This window comes from Nicotiana tabacum, chromosome 13 (assembly GCF_000715075.1).
Source record: "Nicotiana tabacum cultivar K326 chromosome 13, ASM71507v2, whole genome shotgun sequence".
Taxonomy (NCBI): Eukaryota; Viridiplantae; Streptophyta; class Magnoliopsida; order Solanales; family Solanaceae; genus Nicotiana; species Nicotiana tabacum.
Window position 1 is genome coordinate 47571432 of NC_134092.1, and position 23834 is coordinate 47595265.

Genomic DNA, 23834 nt, shown 5'->3' on the forward strand with positions numbered 1-23834 from the left:
CACCTAGAGTGCACAACATTCTACTACCTCTAGTAATGATGTTTCTTCGTCCAACAATCCCTCCTTCCCACCAACAAGAGATACTACAACATCCTTTGACTACAAACTGCCTTCGTTAGTACCATTATGATCATCAATGAACCCACATCCACCAAATTTTACTAATTAACTCATTACAAAATCTCTACAACACCCAATAATCTAGGTTAAGCACTTATGGATTCCAATCACCATCCCATAAGTGATAATACTTATTTCTTGCTCATATATTCACTAACAATGCATGCATGTATGTTTTAAGGTGTAGGATTACCTCTTGTAGCCCAAATATTGAAAGCCAACCATTGGGGTGTTCTTGGGATTTTGAAGAAATCCTATGAAATCCAAGACAAACCTCTATTAGTGATTGAGAAGTGAAATCATCATAAAAACACTCTTAAAAACTCACCCTAAGTGTGTATTAAAAGCCTTGGTCGGATGGGTGATGGAGAGAAAAGCCCTAGACTTGAAATCCTTCTATTTTCTCTCTCCCCGCTTATGTACTTATATATTGTAGAAGAGCGCACAACGTGAGTTATCACTGTTCAGGCAGAATTGCCTAGCGCACGCTGAGCGTGCGTTGCAGACTAAATACGCTAGTTTATTCCCTACAAACTCTATTTTCCTTTCGTGCACTGAGCGTGCGTTAGTGCCTAAATGCGCTGCTTTAGCCAATTTCAACCAACTTTTAAAACTCTATGTTTTTACTTCCTTTTGCTATATTGACACTCCCAACCACCTAAACGTGAACTATACATACATTACCATGTTCTAATCACCACTATGCCCTAGTGGGTCCGCACGAACTCCGAGATTGACTCTATTACCCTCTTTAACTTTCATAAATAGCCTGAGTCAACTATGCAAATTTACGGGGCTTTACATGATTCCTTGCTTAAGATTATTTGTCCTCGAATGAGGGTCAAAGTCCTCCATAGACACCTATAGTGAGTCAACTCTTCATTCACACCCCAGACATTTCAATTTGACTAATTTCCCAAATTTCCAAAAATTTCAGCAGAGTCTTCCCTGTATTTGGGGCTATCCACCCATCAAAGTGCCCCAAAAACCAATCCTAACAACATATTCATATCACAAAGACGTAACATAGCATGAGAAAAACACCAACCACAACCTCATAAGCATTATATTACCCAAAGGTGCATATCACAAAGATGTACAAGCGTGCACATAATTCATAGAAAGTAAACTCCTAACATTCTTTTTAAAACACAACAATATGGTTACACAACAAGTGATGGTATTTCTTCTTCATCTCTTCCTCAGCCTCCCAAGTGGCCCCTTCCACTTGATGGTTTTTCCATAGCACTTTCACAGAGGCAATCTCTTTATTTCTCAACTATCGGACTTGTCTATCAAGAATGGCAACTAGGATCTCCTTGTAAGTCAATTCTTCACTAAAACCAATAGTCTCTACCAGAACAATGAGTGGCGAATTCCCAAATCACTTGCTTCAACTGGGAAACATGAAAGATAGGATGCATGGAGGACAACGATGGAGGAAATAAAACTCATAGGCTACTTGGCCTATTTCCTTCACGATTCTATAAGGCCCGATGTGCACTGCACCTATTTTACCTTTATTAACAATTCACATAATGTCTTCATGGGGAAAATCATGAGAAGGACCCGTTCACTTTCTTCAAACTCCCAAATCTCTATGTCGAACATATGAATTGGACTTTTAGCGATCCTCAGCCTTCTCCACTTTATTCTACGATGTGTTTGAATGAATATGACCAAACAGTTTCCTGCCCAATGTGCTTGATCATGTAATGATACTTCTTCTTTGACATGTTTGAACCTACAACCCTAGTAAGTTTTTAATGCAAATAGGAATGGTGGGGTTCGAGATTGATCTGGAATTATTCGAGAGTCCACCAATGTGCTGAGCAGAGGCATTTCAGGAAGTTATATCCTAAGAGGTATAAAGGTTACTGCCAATAGTGCTGGCATGGTAATCATTGTGATGACATCATTGATTCGACTAAATGAGACCTAGAGTTAACTAGTACATATTGATAATGCGGGAACCATGTACATGATCCTAAAATGTAAAAGAAGTGAGTTGTATAGGTATGTGATATATGGGAGGCATGATTGAGAGGATAAAGATGTTTGTATTAATTATTCTTGGAAGACGATGAGTTATGAAAGGGATAGTAGAAATTATTTTATGCCATATGTGCCTTTTTCGGCAATGGTAAGTCTTAAGGAGAAATAGCCAAGTACGTGACTCCGGGTTCCTCCTTGAGTGTATGGAGAATCAATTTGAACTCGGAATGGGATGATCCTTGCACCATGAATATGATAGGTGTTCACAAATGTACGAAATCGCATTTTGACCTAGCGGGATTTGACATAAGGAATCCATGCTCCAAGCCCGTGAGATTGAAAGTAAAGAGGTTGAGCACTTTGAGGTTATCACCCTAGCAAATTAACCCTCCCTATAGACGGTCCTATATGCAAGGACTAGAAATATGATAGACTCGTCCATCAAATTAATATGTTCATGATATGTGCTAAAAACTGGAACATCCACCTGAAGCGGGGAAGGAAAGGTCATGGTAAGGCTACTTAAGTTCAACCACACATGAATGAAACTATATAGCTAGAATGTCTTAATATTGGGGAATCATGTATAGGTTGGAGAGGTTCCATTGGTTAATGTGATGCTTCGGGGAGAAAGGCAAATGATAAACCCCTATCCAACCAAGGATGTGGAATGTTAGGGATAGTAAATTCTCCATATATGGCAATGTACATGAAATGGCAAATGATCCTAGAAGTCGAGGATCAAAGTTAATGGAAACTGGGAAAGTATTGTAGAGTAACCATGTAAGGGTTAGGAGTGTTCATAATGAGTTTTCCACGGCTTTGTGACTTGGCAAGTACCCAGATGATAAGGCAGATAGGGTATGCATGAGATTCAAACGTGGTACTATAACAACCCAAAAATGTATCAGGATTTGATGGAGAGCCCCTTAAGAATTCTTTGAGAATGGAAGCGCTAAAGTGATACATAGAAGGGCACGTTCTATCATGGGTATCCCAACCTGTGTCAGAAGTCTAGCACAATGAATTTTCAACTAAGGAAAAACAATTATAACATGTTTTAGATGTGGGAAGAGAGAATGAACGCCTGCTATGAGCCAGACATGTCTTGCTATAATAGCCCTCAAGTTGAAATACAAGGCAACATCATTGGTAACCATAATACTAGGAGCGAGACGTGTTGATTATTTGAGGATGAAATCAAGTGTACTACGTGTTAAACTACGAAGGAAAACAAGAGGTCTATCTACGGCGTTTTTGTGAGGATCTCCAGTTCCAGATGAAGCTCTATACAGACATGTGCCCTTTTCGAATAAAATAAGATATATGAAGGGTGTTGACATGTGCTTTTAAGTTATTAAATAGTAAAAAGGGTTCATGATAGTGTTCACAAAGGAAGTAAAGTGGTTTCTTAAATCCTATGATCCACTTATGAAGGAAAGAGAGTGGTCTAGGAAGGATCTCAGCACAAGGTTGATTTACTTTTGACTCGATATCGTGTAGGCTAATGTTACGAGGGCGTGTGTGCAAGCCAGAGATGTTATTTATTTCAAATAAAAGTGTAAGGCCCCATAAAATTTTTCCAAGGAATTTAAGGTTTTGTGGTGCCGAGGTAGGCTTATGAGTTTGAGGATGTACGAACTTTTTGGGTTGGAGAATGCACTAAGGAGTTGATGAAAATTTTTGGTAGAAGAAGGCAATTCTGCGGTCAGTTTCACAACTGCAAAACCACTCCGCGAGCCACATACCCATCGCAGAGTTGAGCAGAAAAATTGTTGAATTTTGAAGCTCGTTTTGCGGCCCATTCTGCGATCGCATATCCATTTCGCGGTCCGCATTTTGCATCGCAGATTTAGCATGAAGTATTTTATTGGGTGATTTTGCAGTCCACTCTATAGCCACATAAGTGGTCTGCGGACCGCAGATCTGTCACAGATCGGTCCAGACCAGCCCAGTTCTTGGCATCATTTTTACGACCCATTTTGCGGGCCGCATATCTGTTATGCGATCCATTCTGCGATCGCAGATCTGAGTTTGGAGGGTCCATTTTCCTATTTGTAAAACCCGACCCCATTTTGATAAATAGTCTTAGGGCCTCATTTTGAAGCAAATGTTTGATGATTTTAGAGAGAGGTAAGAGTATTTTAGAGAGAGAAGGAGGAAACTTAGCATTCTAATCACCTATTCTTGCACCAATCTTCAAGAATCAAGTAATCCAATCACTATATTATCATCTATCTGGGTAAATCCTACTCCTAAGCTTTCATGCAAGAGGTTATGAGTTCAAGTATATTGTGGGGGTTGGAAATAGGCCATGCATATGACAATAGGCTGTAGTATGTGGGGTTAATGAACTAATTTGGGTAGTTTCTTGTTGAAATTGGTTGAGGGAGGAAGGGATTACCATTGTAGAGCTTTGTAGTCCATTTTGCATACTAGGTGTTTGACAAAATTCCTAAGAGAGTTACACCATGAGAATCCTTCTAATTATTATCTGATTTTCGCTATCTTCCTATAGATTGTTATTGCTAGAAGTGTTGGGACGTTGTAGTAACTTAAGGAAATCTCAAACAAGGTATGTTGGCTAAACTCCTCTTTTAAAATTGAACCCCCTAATGGCCTTGTAATTCCCGTGTTGCTCATTATAAATTGATTATTCCAAATAAGCCTTGTGTCAAAAGATATATGCGTTCAATTTGTATTCCAAACGTTCTTGTTATGTTAAGTTACTATTTGAGAAGGTGATTAAGCATGGGCTGTGTGTTAATATGTTATGATTTGAAAATGTTATTCTAATGAAAACTAGCATGTCGAATTGTGTAAGAAATCACATGTGCCTAAGACCCTTAATTTGGTTAGTTGCTCAAACGTGTATTTAAAGTCTTGAGTAAAAATGCCTTATTGTTGATAATCTATAAGGATGCTTGAAAGTAAAAGAAGTTGGTTGGAGATATAAAGTGTGACCAACGTGCCAAGAATGAAAGTTATACTTGTGGCCAATGGTGCCGAGGAAATGAAATGATGTGAGAAAAGTTATGAAATAGGCCTTGATTCAACTATTCCAAATTGACTTCGAAAATAGATTTGCCTAAAAGCTTATGTACCCAAGTTATGCCCAAATGTGGCTGTTTTAACTAATGCTATGCTTTGTAAGTATGTCCAATGTGTTTTGAGCTCTTATTTCTTCATGAGTTGAAATTGTGTATTGCCCTTGTTGGGGAAAAGTATTTCAAGAACAAATGGTGTGTTACACGTTTATGATTTTAACTTGTGCTTCGCTTGCCAATTATTTTACTCCATTTCTTGGAAAGAAATCCATTGTGTTTAAAGTCTTCATTACTAATAAACCTAACGTTGTGATTTTTGGAATATTCTATTTGTTCGTATTTATGGTGATGATCCATGAAAGTAAAGAAATGAAAGTGTGGAATATGAGATATGGCCACCGTGCCATGAATGTAAAATCATACGTATGGCCAATAGAACCAAGGAAATAATGATGTTGTGAATGGTTAAAAGTACTAACGAAGCTATATATACATTGTGAAAGGTTAAAAGGTGAATATAAAATATATTTGTAATTTGTTTCCCTTGTGTGCAAAACAAAAATGTTTTTGGGAGTATCATTAGCAAACCGAGGAAGGGTGAGTCATAAGGCCCACACCCGAAACTACGCGTGCCGGTGTAGGGGTGGATTGTGATTATTCCCCTTATTTGGGATGAGATTGAAATATTGAGGTGATTGTGATTATTCCCATTAATTGGTATGAGATTGATATTAGCTGTGAATTGGAAAGTCAACCCACACGGCATAGGTGGGAAGGTGGCCTAGCCGATCGGGTGGAGATCGGATGCCATGTTGCGCACATGGTGGTACTACTCTTGGTAACACCTTTTTTCGCATCACATGTCAAACCACATTGTTCGTGGGGAGATGGCCTAGCCGATCGGGCGTGATCGGACTCCGTGCTAAAAACACGGTGGTATATCGGTGCTAATGATATCCCAAACAAAAATATATACATTTTTTTCGTATTTTGAAAGTTGTTATATTTTAACTGGCATTTGGATATTGTTGATTGTGACTTGCTGTTTCTATGGTTTTCCCTTTCTTATATTGGCATTTTATTTTGAAAGAGGACATTTAGCTTTACATACTAGTACTATTCCATATGTACTAACGTCCTTTTTTGCCAGGGGCGCTGCATCTTCAATGGATGCAGGTGGTTTGTTAGCGGGCAGTTTTGATCCTCGTTAGTAGTTACTCTCTATTCAGCAGATTTTGGTAAGCCCTACTCTATTTCGTGCTTAATGTCATCTGACGTTGTACTTTATATTTTGAGGTATAGTTGGGGCCTTGTTGCCGACACTTCCATTCTTCTCTTCTGTTGTACTTAGAGGCTCTGCAGACAGGTTGTGGGTGGTGTTTGATGTTGGGAATTAAACTAGTTAGTGTTGGTATTTGGGCAAACATGTTTTACATCATATCTATATAAACTTGTTATATTTTGGAAATCATAAATGAATATCCTTTAGTAATGGAAAAAGAATGTGGAACACTTGACTCTTCTCATGTATATCACTTGTACTGATTATTATATTGTTAATGGGCAAGGTTGGGTAGAAAGTATCTAGCAGGCTTACTTAACCGGGGTATCTCAGTTGAGCGTCGGTCGTACCCCCCCAGAGATCGGGGCGTGACAAGAAGGTCCTGTAAGAAACTCGTCTCTTTTGTAGGAGGATTTGGAGAGGCAAGTTAAAAGTATTAACCTAGGGTTATAACTCGATTCAAGGAAATTATTATAGAACTCAATTCCTTAAGAGGTTGTGTGTAAGAGAATTGTGGTAAAGAGACTCCACGAATATGTGTTTTGAAGGGTTGGAACAAGGTTTTATTTGATATGAGGTATATTACCTATATCAGGTTTGGTAATGAGCAGTTATTGCAGTCAGAAGATATGGCTATGGGCATATGAGTCATGCGGTACATCGTGTGCGTACATCTTAGGAGTATATTTATGACTTGATGCAGCTTGCGGGGATTGATACAATATATATATATATATATACAAGGATCAGATCTTAGAAGGAGTTCCAGACATTGGAATTTTGTTCAAGGGCTTATATGCTATTAATCACATTACTCTACCTCGGTGCCACGAAGCCCCGGGTTTTAGGTGAAATTTTATGGGGCCTTACACTTTGAAGGGTTGTACAGTACGTCGGGGAGTTGAAGGAATCATTTTTCAGACCATGGCATTTCTGCGGTCTACTATGCGACCGCATAACCACTTTGTGGGCCACAGATCAGCCGTAGAGTGAAGCAGAACTTGAGCTAATTTTGAGGACCATTATGTTGTCCATTATGAGATCGCATAACCATTTCGTGGGCCGCACAATCCATCGCAGATCCAGCATGAGAAAACTTCGGAAGGAGGTTATGTGGTTCATTATGCGGCCGCAGAACTGATCTGCGGACCGCAGATCTATCCCAGACCTGTCCAGCCCTGCCCAGTTTTTGGGACCTTTTATGCGGTCCCCTTTGTGGGCCGCATACCTATTTTGCGGTCCGGTCTACGATCGTAGACCCGGCTTTATAGAGTTTAAGTTTTGGAAAACTTCACCTGATCCCATTTTTATAAAAACAACTTGGGGTTTATTTTGGCTGGTTCTAACTGACATTTTAAAGAGTGGAAAGTGGTCTAAAGTGAGAGGGAGATTCCTAAGCTAATTGTTCATCAATGTTTGCTCAAGACTTGGAGAATTCACAAGGAAACCCCACAATATCTTTATCCAAGAGGTAAGATTCCATACCCTAGCCTTCAATTTCGAGTTTGGGGTAGAAGATGGGTAATGGGGAGTGTGATTCTTAGGTATGGGGGGTATTATCTATGCATGCATGTACCAACAAAGTTGTGGGAAGTTTGTTGAGCTCAAAAGGGTAGACATTGGGTTGTGAGATGAAGGAATCCACCAAAGGAGGACCTTGAAACCATAATGCACACCTAGTGCTTGATAAATATTTAGGTGAGTTGAACCTATGAATATCTTCCTAATTGTGGTTCAATTTTATCATGTCTCTAAATAGATCAAAGTTGCTAGGATTTCCAAAACTATATAGTAATTTAAGGAAAGCTCAAAGCGAGGTGTGTTGGCTAAATTCCTTTTGTAGAATTGAATCCATGATGTCCTCGTAAGTTGTAATTATGATTGGCTCAAGCTTTTATGTCTCATGTTCCGAGTTATTCCTTATAGATTTGACTATTCTGAATAAACTCTGTATCAAAAGATATATGTTCAAAATTTATTCTGAATGCTCTTATCATATTGTGTTATCCTTCGAGATTGTATTCGAATGTGACCACGTGTCGAGGTATTATGAATTCAATTATGTCTAAACTGCTAGTTATTATGCCAAATTGTGGAAGAAAGCTCAATGTGACTATGACTCTTAATTGCTCATATGTGTATTAAAAGTTGTTATTAGAGATGCTTTGTTGTTGATAATCCATGATGATGTTTGAAAGCGAAAGGGGTGATCATGACATATGAAATATGGCCGACGTGCCAAGAATGACATTACATGTGTGTCCACTAGTGCCAATGAAATGAAAAGATGAGTAAAAGACTATGAAATGAGCTGAAAGTCCTTTATATAATAAACATTTTGGAGTATCGTTAGTCACCGAGGAAGGGTAGGTTGAAATGAACTAACCCCGAAACTACACATGCCGGTGTAGGTGTGTATTGTGATTATTTCCCTTGTTTGGGATGAGATTGATGTGATGAGATTATTTCCCTTAAATGGGATGAGATGATTGCTAGCAAAGGGTGATGTCGATCCACACGGCATTGTGGTGAGACGGCCTAGCCGGTCGGGTCGAGATCGGACACCATGCCACACACATGGTGGTGATTTTGATTAAGCTAATGATTCAGATCTTGATAGTGATTGTGATTGTGGTTGATGTCTTTCGGTGAGATGGCCTAGCCGATCGGGCCATGATCGGACTCCGTGACAAAAATCACGGTGGTATATCAATGCTAAAGATCTCCCAACCTAAAATATGGAAATTTACTTAAAAACTTGTCTTGCTCCTAACTTGATGTCTTTATGTTGTTTGAGGCTTCCATTGAATCTATAATTGTTCTTCCTTGCTTTATTACTCGTTCTATTGAGAGGGTGTTTAGTCATTCATACTAGTACTATTCCATATGTACTAACGTCCCTTTTGCCGGGGGCGCTGCATATTTAATGAATGCAAGTGGTTCCACAACAGGTGGCTTTGATCAGTGATAGCAGTACACCCTCTTCCCAGCTGACTTGATGAGCCTTACTTCATTTCGGGGTCGTGTATCTTTTGTTCCTTGTGTATTATATTTTGAGGTATAGCCGGGGCCTTGTTGCTGGCACTATCATCGTACTCTTTTGTATCTATTAGAGTCTTCGTAGACATAGTGTGGGTTGTATGTTGGTGTTGGGAGAGTCAAACTTGTAAGGTTCTATTTATACCACATGTTCCACTTCAAACTATGAAAATGTATGCATTTTGAGACTTATAAACGACGTAACTAATGATAATGAATTGGTGTTGTTAACATGATCCTCCTCATTTTCTAATTAATAAAATATATCTTCTATTTATTCATGAGTGAGTTCAGGTAGAAGGTATTTTACAGGCTTGCTCGGCCGGGTTATCTCGGTTGAATGTCGATCGCGCTCCCCGAGGATGGGGCGTGACACAAAGAGTAGGTATATGCGATGTTTGGTGAGTCAATGTCGTGTCAAGATCATGTTTATGTTGGCTCTTCAATATAGATGTGCATATACGGCAAGGAAAATTATGTGATGTTCATTATGATGAACTAAGGAGGGACATACTTTCTATCTTTTGATTGACGGGGAAGTGCCTTATCCAATGCCCTTCGATTGCACACCCATAACATGCATCGGTATGATAGCGGCATACCCTTCAATGACACCTCTTACAATTCTCGCAACAAGGATGAGGTCTACTAAGCTGAGTCACCTCACTGATAAGATATTTACCCTTTTTGCATACACTATAAGAATCCTCCATATCCTTCCTCCAGGCCCTCATGGCGGGAGTAACAATCTCTGTACTGGCTTGTGGTGTGGGTGCTGAAACCACTCTCAGCTGATGCTGGTTGCATTGCCTTTGGAAGTACCCAAACCTGCAGCCCCTAAAATGCTCTTGAGCATACTTGCGGCACGGCGCCAAATATTCCCTCCCGCACGCCGGGCAGACCTGGCTGGGTGTACCTAGCCTGGGGCATTTGTTCTTCTTGAGCCCCCTCTGTCCATAACCATAACCTATTTCAAGAGTCATCCAGCATATCCCCATGTGGCGATTCATACAAATCGGACATTCCGGCTTATTGGTACAAACAACCCTCCTTCATTTCCTAGGTGCTTGTGCCACATGATTTGGTGGTGTGGTGACATTAAGGTGAACAAGGGCATTTCCACTAGTAACTAGTTCTTCCAATCCCTCCAAGGCTCGAATTCATCCAACGAACCCTATGCAACCTCCCCCAGATTCAATGGTGGGGTCACTCCCTCTTTACCGCCTCAAACTCATGGACTACTCATCTGAAAAAGGAGACATGATGTGGAAATTAGCTTCCTATCTTGAGCTCTATCGCATGATCTAGAATTTCAAAGAAGGGTGGCATTCCTAAATGTCCAAATAGCCTCCTAATTATAGACGTAGTTGACAACACACCGATAAGAATGACTCAACTAGACATGGCCCCGAGATATTTGAGTACACTTTAAAACCTTAGGCTCTGATACCAAGCTTGTCTCGCCCCGACCTTGGGGAGCGCGACTGGCGCTCAACTGAGTTACCCAAGTCAAGAAAGCCTACTTAGTGCCTACTATTAAACCCTACCCATGAATAATTTGAGGATGAATATAAAGAGTTAGACCAATAAAGAGAATCGTATGTATAACACCAACCTTCATTTTTATAGGAGCTTCATTTACAGTTACCAAAATATTTCAAATTCATAGTTAAAGAGGAAACATCCAACAATTTCAACAACGTTTATAACTAGTTTTCCCCACTCGAAACACAACCCACAATATGTCTACGGATCCTCTAAGTGAACAAAAGTACAATATGGAAGTGTCAGCGACAAGGCCCCAACTATACCTCAAAACACAATGTGCAAGATCAAATGACATAAGGCCCCGAGGTAGAATAGGGAACACCAAATCAACTGAGAAAAGGTACACCTATCAAGAACATGAGCCACCTACTGCGGAGTCACCTGCATCCATTAATGATGCAGTGTCCCCGGAAAAAGGGACGTTAATACATATGAAATAGTACTAGTATGTAAAGCTAAATACCCTCTCATGGAATAGAATGCCAACATAAGAAGGAGAGAAACATGGAATCAATAAGAAACTCAAGCAATACTAAATGCCAAGTTAAAACATAACCAATTCCAATTAAGTATTAACAATTTTGGTTGGGAGATCTCTAGCATCGATACACCATCATGCTTATAGCATGGAGCCCGATCTCTGCCCGATCGGCTAAACTGTATCACCCCAAAGTATGAGGATCGACATCAAAATACAACACCACCATGTGCGCGACATAGCGTCCGATCTCTGCCCGATCGGCTAAGCAGTCTCACCACAATGCCGTGTAGGCCGACATCGTCTTTTTCTAGCAATCATCTCATCCCAATTAAGGGGAATAATCTCAGTACATTAATATCATCCCAATTAAGGGGAGTAATCTCAGCACATCAGCATGGGGATTTACCCCTCAATCACTCCTACATCGGCACGTGTAGTTTTGGGTATGGACCATAACAGCCCACCCTTACTCGGCTCGCTATTGATACTCCCAAAAATATTTATTTATTTATTTATTTAGGATAATGGAAATAGAAATATAACTGTATCCATCTCATAGTCTTTCATACCATTCATTGCTTCATTAGCACTTTTAACTATTCACAACACCTTCATTTCGTTGGCACTCTTGGCTACACATAATGTTCTTCATTCATGGCACGATGGTCGCATTTCATATTTCAAATTTCTTTTCTTTACATCCAATTATCATTATCATAAACACCAATATATAGACATTCCAGAAATCATAACTTTAATTTCATTAGTAATGAGTGACTGGAACACACTGAATTTCTTTCAAAGAGTTGAGCATAATGATTGGCAATTAAAACACAAGTTAAAATCATAAGAGATTAATACACCATTTATTCTTGGAACACTTTTTCCAAAAGGGGAGCATGATATTTATAGATTTAACTCATGAGTATGTAAGGACTCAAACACATTGGAAATACTTACAAAGGAGAGCATGATGATTTACAATTGACACATGGATTCAAATCTTATGCATTAGTTACAACAACCATATTTGAACATTTTCCCACGAAGGGGAAGCATCATAGGATAGGGGTAATTCGAACATGACTCGAGTACATAAGCATTTAGGCAAACCAATCTTCGTAAGCAATTTGGAACAGTTGGAGTAGGAGTTTAAACAAAAAACATTCGGAACTTACGAGGAACTCATGGATTCTAATTCTAGAAAAGGATTTTAGCCAACATACCTTTATTCAGCTCTTCAGTGATATTAAAACCTCCCACTACTCTTACAACTTCAATCTACATCAACATAATTCAATTGGAACAATATTAGTAAAAATTTCTAGGTTTTAGGTTATTTAGGCATTTTATCAAATACCTAGGGTGCATAGCATTCTACTACCTCTAGTAATGGTGTTTCTTCATCCAACAATCCCTCCTTCCCACCAACAAGAGATATTACAACATCATTTGTCTACAAATTGCCTTCTTTAGTACCATTATAATCATCAATGAACCCACATCCACCAAATTTACTAATTAACTCATTACAAAATCTCTACAACACCCAATAATCTAGGTTAAGCACTTATGGCGTCCAATCACCATCCCATAAGTGATAATACTTATTTCTTGCTCATATACTCACTAACAATACATGCATGTAGATGTTAGGGTGAAGGATTACCTCTTATATCCCAAATCTTGAAAGCCAACCGTTAGGGTGTTCTTGGGATTTTGAACAAATCCTATGGAATCCAAGAAAAACCCTTATTGTAACTAGCGATAGAGAAGTGAAATCATCATAAAAACACTCTTAAAACTCACCTTAAATGTGTATTGAAAGCCTTGGTCGGATGGGTAATGGAGAGAAAAGCCCTAGACTTGAAATCCTTCTATTTTTCTCTCACCCCGCTCATATACTTATATATTGCAAAAGACCTCGCGGCGCACGCGCAACGTGAGCTATCACTGTTCAGGCAAAATTTCCTAGCACGCATTGAGCATGCGTTACAGACTAAATGCGTTGGTTTATTCCATGCAAACTATGTTTTCCTTTCGTGCGCTGAGCGCACTTTAGTGCCTAAATGCGCTACTTTTGCTAATTTCAACCAACTTTTCAAACTTTATGTTTTTACTTCCTTTTGCTATATTGACACTCCCAACCACCTCAATTTGAACTATACATATATTACCATGTTCTTATCACTGCTATCCCCTAGTGGGTCCGCACGAACTCCGAGATTGACTCTATTACCCTCTTAAACTTTCATAAATAGCCCGAGTCAACTATGCAATATTACGGGGCTTTAAAGGTAGCTTGACCAATATCATCCGATGGAGGGTCGTAGAACAACTAGGATTGTTGGACAAAATTGTACCGGCGGTCCGGGTATTGAACGGATTCAATATGGCGTGCGAGATAACGAAGGGTGAGATAACTGTACCGGTAAACACTGTTGGGACCACCCAGGAAACAAAATTCTACGTGATCAAGGGGGATATGAGGTATAACGCCTTGTTCGAAAGTCCATGGGTCACATCATGAGAGTGGTGCCTTCAACCTTACATCAGGAGCTGAAATTTCCCACTTTAGGAGGAGTTAAAACAATATACGAGGAACAGTATGCCACAAAGGAAATGTTCGCTTTTGATGAAATAATCCCGGTGCTCGCGATTTCGACATCAGAAAGTAGGGAACTGGCCTAAGAAAAGGAAACCAAATAGCAATCAACGATCCCGACCTCAACCGGGCTGGGAAAATAGGATGAGCATGTGGCGGACGAAGAGGATGATTACGGCATCCCGAGATCTTTTATAGCGCCCGATGATACCGATGCCACTAAGTCGACAATCGAGGAATTGGAGCAGGTTATACTGATCGAGCACCTACCAGATCGAAAGGTATACATGGGCACAGGACTAACTCCCAAGCTCAGGAAAAAGCTTATTGATTTTCTTAAAGCTAATGTCGATTTTTTCACCAAGTCCCATCTAGTGTTGACAGGGATCCCACCGGAGATAATGACTCATAAATTGAGCCTGGATCCAAAGTTCCAGCCGGTCAAATAGAAGAGAGAAGGCCACAGTCTGAGATCAAACACGCATTCATCAAAGACGACGTATCTAAACTTTTGAAAATAGGTTCCAATAGGGAAGTTAAATACCTAAAAAAGGGAAAAAGCCTAGGATGTGTGTAGATTATAAGGATCTAAACAGGGCATGTCTGAAGGATTCTTTCCCTTAGACTAACATCGATCGAATGATTGAAGCAACGGCCGGACATGAGATACTGAGTTTTCTCAACGCTTATTCCGGGTACAACCAAATTCAGATGGACCCGGGCAACTAAATTCTTTCATAACCAAATTCGGCACCTATTGATAAAACGTAGTGCCGTTTGGGCTAAAGAACATCAGTGCCACGTACCAACTGCCTAGTTAACTGGATGTTCGAAGAACAAATACGAAAATAAATGGAGTTTTATTTTGACGATATGTTGGTTAAGTCCCTGCGAGCAAAGGGCCATCTAAAACATTTGCAGGAAACCTTCGACATATTGAGCAAGTACAACATAAAGCTAAACCTGGAGAAGTGTGCCTTCGGGGTCAGCTCGGGCAAGTTCCTCGGGTTCATGGTATCTAACTGGGGAATAGAGATCAACCCAGACAAAATAAAAGCTATAGAAGATATCACCATAGTTGGCAATGTTAAGGCGGTACAAAGATTGATCGGACGGATAATTGTGTTGGGCCGATTTATTTCGAGATCATCGGATAAGAGCCATCGGTTTTTCTCATTATTTAAAAAGAAGAACGACTTCTCTTGGACCCCGGAGTGCCAGAAAGCTTTAGAAGAACTCAAGCAATACCTGTCGAGCCCTCCCTTGTTGCACACTCAGAAGGCGGACGAACAATTATACCTCTACTTGGCAGTTTCCGAAGTGCCGGTAAGTGGTGTCCTGGTTTGGTAAGAATGATGGTAGGCTATAATCTCATATTTTAGTCGATTATTACACTCTAATTTATTGCACTTAAATTGAGTTTGAGCTTTAATCGCTAGTGTTTTGCACTAATTGTGTGTTTTATGCCTTGTAGGAGTGATTCTGATCTATGTAAATGTTATGAAATGAATTCAAGTTATTCGGGAGCTTTAAAGTCTGAGTAAAAGCCCAAGGATTAAGTCGTGATCATATTCGGGGATCAACGGATGATAGTGGAATGAAACAAAAAATCGAGCAGGTATATTGTGCAGTGTCGAGAAAAATGCACATAACATTTTGCTAGAAACTCCGTTTAGGCTACACAATATATTGTTGGAAAGCTATTTAAAAGGGCAACAACTTTTATGTTTTATGTTCTTCCAAATTCCAAACGGAACGCCACGCACATTCACAGTCGCGCAATGGCCGCGCATTGGGCACGCATATGAGGCAGAACAGGGTGAAAAGTGTGCGGCCAAGTGCGCGGGCACACTTCAACGTGCGCGGCCGCGCACGTCCTGTCCAGAAAAAGTGTCCTATTTCGCGTAGAAGAAGGTGTATTTGTTTGGGCCCGACGATACTTGGTATATATACATGGAAAAACGGTATTTTGAGTACTTTTGACATAATGTAGACCTAAGGAAGCTAAGGAGAAGAGGGAGAAGCAAGAGCACAAGGATTTCACCATTCATCCTCACTCAAGACAAGGATTTGGATGTTTTATGTTTTCCTTTGACTTAAACTTAATTGTGATGAATTCCTCCATACCCATGGAGTAATTATTCCTTAGGGATTGATGGATTTGGTGTTTTGAGAATTGTCTGTGGATATTAACTCTAGTTTTATGTATTGAAGCATTTTGGGTATTTTTATTGTTGCATATATATTCACTTGTTTAGTTAATCGAAAGAGGCATAATTTGTGATGTGTTGCTTTATCTTATTGGTTGAATTCATTGATTTTTGTTAGTAATCGAAAGAGGCTAGTTGAATTAATGTTTAGACCTAGTTAGGAGGATAATCGAAAAAGGTTCTCCTAAGGATCAATCCATTACGAATTCTTGCATATCTTTACCAAGCTTAACTTAGTTCATATCGTAAGGTTGAGACTTCATCGAGAGAGGAGTTTCTACTGAATGTTTGAACATAATAGAGTAAAATCGAGAGACTCACTTGAATCGTCGAAGTGAAGTAACTAGAATTAATTCCCAAACAAGTATCTTACACCTATCCAATCATCCCCTATTTTCTCCCTTTGATATCTTCTTGCTTACTCTTGTTGCGATTATCATTAGCCAATAGTTTAGACTTTTAGTAAATTTTAATTTTAAATCACACAATTCTAAATTGTTGATCATCTTGGATAGAAATTAAAATTAGAAGCTACAAAAATACTGTTTAAATCCAATCCATGTGGATACGATATTTTCTATACTATATTCGACTAGCGACCATAATTTTGTGTTGTGCTTTTAGCTCATCAAATTTTGGCGTCGTTGCCAGGGATTGGCAATCAATAATGTTGGAAATAGTTTGTAGTGCTAATTCAGGAATTTTTCTTTTTATTTTGTTTTTCACTTTTTACGTTTGGTGTTCCTTGACTGTGCGCAGGCTACAAGTTAGATTGTTGTATGACCCGATCTTCTGGGAAGGAATTGCTACCATACGAGTCGGAAATTAAAAAGCAACTGCGACAGCTGAGGAAAGAAATAAATCTCCCTGCGAATACAGAGAAGGTTGGGCAATCCTCAACCAAAGAAGTTATGGCGGAAGATGAGGATAATATTGATTTGGCTGCAAGAAAGGCAGCTCAGCAAAGAGAAAAAGCTGCACGAGATGCGGAGGAGACAACTCTTTTAACTTACAACTTGTCTATGAGGAGGAGAGGGCTCGAAGAATTGCACAACATCGACCTGTGGGTGCAGACCAATTCGGAAATATAGCTCCCGGTACCGGAAGACCACTTGGTGATTATGCTAGACCGGTCTACAACCAAGGCTTATAGAGTGTGAGACCACCTCCTGTTGCAGCTAATAATTTTGAGTTAAAGTAGGGGTTACTTCAAACCCTCCAAAATAGCTGTGTCTTTAGAGGAAATATGAACGAAGATCCAAACAATCATTTGATGGACTTCGAGAAGATTATGAACACCTTCCAATATAATGGTGTGTCACAAGATGCAGTCTACTTAAGGGCATTCCCCTTCACTCTCAAAGACGATGCAAAGCACTGGCTTCGAAGCTTGCCTAATGGATCGATTAGAACATGGGATGAGATGATCATAAAATTTCTTGACAAATATTTCTCATCAGCTAAGACGGGCAAGTTTAGAAGGGAAATCCACAACTTCAGAATGAGACTGAAACGGTGTTTGAAGCTTGGGAGAGGTTCAAAGAAATAGTGTGTAAGTGTCAACATAGTGGAATAGAACTCTGGATGCAACTCCAGAATTTTTGGGATGGATTGACACCAACTTCACACAGAACATTGAGCAACGCAGCTGGAGGTCCGTTGATGAAAAAGACACTAGAAGAGATAGTTACTATTCTAGATGAGTTGTCTGAGGATGCAAATCAGTGGCCCTCTGAAGTTGCTGAAAGAAGAAGAATGATTGGTGTTCACCAAGTTAATGCTAACACATCTATGCAGGTACATCTTGGTGTCATGGCAAAGGAAATAAGGAAGATAACTTTAGCTTTAATACACAGTGAGCCTCCTGCAGCATGTGACATATGTGGAAGAGGACCCTACCTATGAGTGTCAAGCCTCGATCGAGGAAGTTAATGTTGTTGGTAATTACAACTTCAATGCAATGGGTCAGAAGCACCCTGGTTTTACACGGAGTTCACCTGGGGGTACAGCAAATGCATGGCAACAAAATAACTCCAGATTTCAAGGAGCTCCTGGTTTTGTGAATCAACATAGGCCGCAGTTTTAGCCTCAACGGCCAATTCAGTCTGGGTTAGAAGATCTGATGAAGTCATTCATTATCAAGACAGATGAGAGATTAGATGCTCATGGTGCAGCTATTAAAGAACTTGGGACAGGTTTGCAAAGTTTGGAGAGACAAGTGGGATAAATTGAAACTATATTATCCGAGAAAATTCCAAGTACTCTGCCAGCTGATACTGAAAAGAATCCCAAAGAAACGGTAAATGTTGTGACCTTGAAAAGCGGACAAGTGTTTAAATATCCTACTCCAATTCACAAAGAAACTGCGCCTGAAAAAGAAAGTGGGAAGGAACTGAAAATTGAAAATGATGATAAAACGATTGAGAAGAAGAAAGGCAAGAAGGGATCTGAGAAAAAGAAAAAGGAGAATACTTCAAGAAAGGAGGAATCCAATGAAGAGAGCAAGCACATGTCCGCTTTACCTTTTCCCCAAAATCTCTATAGAGAAAAGTTGGATAAGCAGTTTGAGAGATTTCTAGATATGCTGAGACGGGTTAATGTAAATTTGCCATTCACGGAAGTTCTCTCACAAATGCCAGCTTACGCAAAGTTCTTGAAGGAGATCCTTACAAAGAAGAGGAAGATAGAAGAGACATCAGTGGTCAAACTTACAGAGTATTGCAATGCAATATTGCAAAACAAATTCCCACAAAAGTGTAGAGATCCACGGAGTTTTACGATACCTTGCTCTTTAGGCACTCTTAACTTTGATAAATCTTTATGTGACTCTGGTGACTCAATTAATCTAATGCCATCATCTATTTATAGGAAACTGGAGAAGGAGATTAGAGAGATAAGTTTGATGCCAATATCTTTACAGCTGGCAGACCAAACGACTATAACACCCGAGGGGATAGTAGAAGATGTTTTGGTGCGGGTGGATAAGTTCGTATTTCCTGTAGATTTTATAGTGGTGAATATGGAGGAGAACAAGGAGGCCCCCCTCATCCTAGGAAGATCATTTTTAACAACGGGAAGAGCTATACTGTATATACATGATAGAAAACTCATGCTTAGAGTGGGTGAGGAAACAATGAATTTTGAGATGAATGTAGCAACTGGAGTGAAAAAGGAGAAGCCAGTTGCAAATGTTGAGTGGAAGCTGAAGAGTTCAAAAGAGAAGGCTCCAGTGATTGAGAAAGACAAGTGTGGGGTATACCCCAAGAAGGTTGAGAAGAAGTTATCTGCGTGGATGTGTGCACTAGTTCAGGCGTGTGGAATGGAGCCCGACTTCGACTCAGACCCTGACTGAAAATTCAGGAAAGTTTCCTTTACCTTATGCTTTTTAATTGTGTGTCATGGGGACATGTCACAACTTAAAGTGTGGGGTAGGGGGATATTTGTATGTTGTATGTATATGTATTTTAGTTTTTGTTAATTTTAGTAGTTAGAGATAGAAACAATTGAAAAAACCATTAAAATTTTAAAAAATTTTATTTTTTCCGATGATGGATAACATTCGACGGGTTCCTTGAGGGAATTAGGTCGAAATAAAAAGACAAAAAGATTTTCTTTTGTAGTTAGTGTATTAATTACTCCTTGGTTTTTCTTTGTGTCGCGGTTCTTTTCCAAAGGTTTTGTTTGAACCGGGTGTAGTTAGATTTTTGTTTTTAGAAGTAGGAATACCTTGTGCTATGATTTGAAATGGAAGAAATATCTCTTGACTTGATCATGCCTTGAGAATAGTGAGTGCTTTGGTTGTGACGCTTAGGCTCAGTTTTTGACTCTTGTGTGAGTGCCTTAAATTGTATGATCTTTACTTTGCTTAACTGCTTTGACTAGGGTGTCTTGATGATCCAATCTTGAGTGAGTTATGTGCCATGTATGTGTGAGGTTTGGTGTATTCTGTGCATTGCATTTGACATCTAAAACTTGCCCCATGTGTGTGCAAAGCGAAATAGTAGTTTTGTTTAGTCTTGGAAGTGATATAGGCGTTTCTTTATTGGGCCAGCTATATAGTTTACCGACCAACTTGTTATGAATCGTAGTTAACCCCGTTGAGCCTATAATCCTATTTTTTGGCAACCACATTACAAGCCTTACCCATTTGTTTGAATTGGCCATTTATTTGAACCATTTATCTCTCTTGAGCACTTGAAATTGTATGAACTTTGTAAAAGTTGAAGTGTGGGGGTGGTTGGTTTGACTTTTGAGTGGAACTAATGAAATAAGGAGAAGGTGCACTGAAATGAAAAAGTAAGAGCCACTTGAATTGAAAAAGAAAAAGAAAAATTTATGTAGTTGTATGATTGTGAAAAATGATCTTTGATAAGTGGTAACTCTTGATGTAATTGTGCTTAAAGAAGTTGGGAGTTAATGTATATTGATGTGAAGGTGGAGGATTGGTTTGACATAAATGTGGGGTTTTGAATGAAATTGTATGTATTAAAGTGCTTAGGGAAGTGTAATCACTCTTATATCCAAATATATACTACCTGTCCCGCAGCCTATATTACAACCAATTAAAGTCCTACTTGATCCTTCACTGAATGAGCTCAATTAGTAGAGTAGTACACTACGGGCAAGCTTATAGTTCATCTTTTGTGGAATATGAATGTTGTTTCTGAGAGTGAATGAATTCTTTCTATCTTGAGTTCCTGATTGTTCTAAATTTTTATGGTGTGTGGAACTACTCTCTTTTGTTGTGTGAGGGTACTTGATTCATGAAGGAAAGGTAATGTCGTTGACCTCTATGTTAGAGTAAGTGAGTAAGTTGTGAATAATGTGTGGTGCTTGTGAGTCAATTCTTGAGGTGAAGATGTTACACTATTGTGCTTAGTCTATTTTAAATATTCTTGGTTTGATGAGATATAAGGGTTGTTTAAAAAGGTCGTGTCATTATGAAGTGTAGTTTGATTGCTCGAGGACGAGCAATGGTTTAAGTATGGGGTGTTGATGGTAGGCTTTAATCTCATGTTTTAGTCGATTATTATACTCTAATTTACTGCACTTTAATTGAGTTGGAGCTTTAATCACTAGTATTTTGCATTAATTGTGTGTTTTATGTCTTGTAGGAGTAATATGATCTATGTAGATGTTATGGAATGAATTCAAGCTATTCGGGAGCTTTGAAGTCTGAGTAAAAGCCCAAGGATTAAGTCAGGATCGTGTTCGGGGATCAACGGATGATAGTGGAACAAAACGAAGAATCAAGCAAGCATATTGTGAAGTGTCCAGTAAAATGCACATGCCTTTTTGCTCAGAACTGCGTTTGGGCTCCACAATATATCGTTGGAAAGCTATTTAAAAGGGCTACAACTTTCATGTTTTATATTTTTCCAAATTCCCAACAGAACACCACCCACGTTCACGGCCACGCACTGGTCGTGCATTGGGCGCGCATATGAGGCAGAACAGGGTGAAAAGTGCGCGGCCAAGTGCGGGGGCACACTTCCAGGTGCGCGGCCGCACACGTACTATCCAGAAAAAGTGTCCTATTTCACGTAGGAGAAGGTGTATTTGTTTGGGATCGACCCTACTTGGTATATATACATGGAAAAATTGTATTTTGAGTACTTTTGACATAATTTAGACCTAAGGATGCTAAGGAGAAGAGGGAGAAGCAAGAGCACAAGGATTTCACCATTCATCCTCACTCAAGACAAGATTTTGGATATTTTATATTTTCCTTTGACTTAAACTTAATTGTGATGAGTTTCTCCTTATCCATGGAGTAATTCTTCCTTAGGGATTGATGGATTTGGTGTTTTGAAAATTATTTGTGGATATTAGCTCTAGTTTTATGTATTTAAGCGTTTTGGGTGTTTTTATTATTGCATATATATTCACTTGTTTATGTAACCGAAAGAGGCATAATTTGTGATGTGTTTCAATATATTATTGGTTGAATTTATTTATTCTTGTTAGTAATTGAAAGAGGCTAGTTGAATTAATGTTTAGACCTAGTTAGGAGGATAATCGAAAGAGGTTCTCCTAAGGATCAATCCACTACGAATTCTTGCATATCTTCACCAAGCTTAACTTAGTTCATATCGTAAGGTTGAGACTTAATCGAGAGAGGAGTTTTTACTGAATGTTTGAACATAATAGAGTGAATTCGAGAGACGCACTTGAACTGTAGAAGTGAAGTTACTAGAATTAATTCCCAAACAAGTATCTTACACCTATCCAATCAACCCCTATTTTCTCCCTTTGATATCTTCTTTCTTTCTATTGTTGCAGTTGCCATTAGCCAATAGTTTAGACTTTTTGTAAATTTTAGTTTTAAATTACACAACTCTAAATTGTTGATCATTTTGGATAGCAATTAAAACTAGAAGCTACGAAAATACTGTTTAAATCTAATCCTTGTGGATACGATATTTTCTATACTATATTCGACTAGCGAGCATAATTTTGTGTTGTGTTTTTAGCTCGTCAAAGAACAAGGTACGCAATTTCCTATTTATTATGTTAGTAGGACCTTAGGCGATGCCGAAACAAGGTATCCACACTTAGAAAAATTAGCGCTCGCCTTATTAAGCGCTTCTAGGAAATTAAAATGTGTCGTGACCTCGTACCAGTTGAGGAATGTCATGCATAATACGGTTTGCCAAATGGACCATAGAAATTAGCAGGTACGATATCGAGTACAAATCCCGGACCGCCATAAAAACTCAGATTTTGGCAGACTTTGTGGCCGACTTTACGCCGATCTTGGTACCCGAGTTTGAGAAGGAATTGCTGCTCACTTCGGGGATAAGCTCGGGGTTCTAGACCCTATTCATGAACAGTGCTTCCAATGAAAACCACCTACGGGTAATGTAATTAGGTAGTCTATTAGAACTGTGAAATTGATTAACAAGGAAGTCGAGTATGAGGCTATGATTGCAGGTCTAGAACTGGCTAAGAGCCTGAGGGCCCAAGTGATCGAGGCCAAATGTGACTCCCTCCTTATCGTAAACCAAGTCAACATGACCTTTTAAGTAAAAGAGGAATGGATGCGGAGATACTTGGATAAGTTGTAGGTGACCTTACACCAATTCAAGGAATGGACTCTACAGCACGTACCTCGGGATCAAAATAACGAGGCCGATGCATTGGCCAATTTGGGGTCGTCGGTCGACTCCAATGAATTTGACTTCGGAGCAGTAGTACAATTGATGAACTAGCTGATAGAAGAAGGTCACGTTGAGGTGAACTCGACAAGCTCGACTTAGGATTAGAGAAACAAATACATAGACTACCTGGAGAAAGGAAAATTGACATCGGATCCCAAGGAGTTAAGAGCCCTACGTGCTAAAGCTGCCAGGTTCAGCTTGGTCGAGGGGAAATTATTCAGAAGATCCTTTTTCGGGCCACAATCTAGTTGCTTGGGTCCGAGGGAGACTGACTACACCATGAGAGAGGTACACGAGGGCACTTACAAAAACCACTCAGGAGCAGAATCCCTGGTTTAGAAATTGAT

General features: G+C 39.4%; 1 pseudogene; it reads left to right on the top strand.

Annotated features, from left to right (window-relative positions):
• The window catches only part of LOC142168110 (DNA-directed RNA polymerase subunit beta-like), a 72109-nt pseudogene extending 53555 nt beyond the window's left edge, over positions 1-18554 (top strand).
• The last annotated feature ends 5280 nt before the right edge of the window (positions 18555-23834 follow it).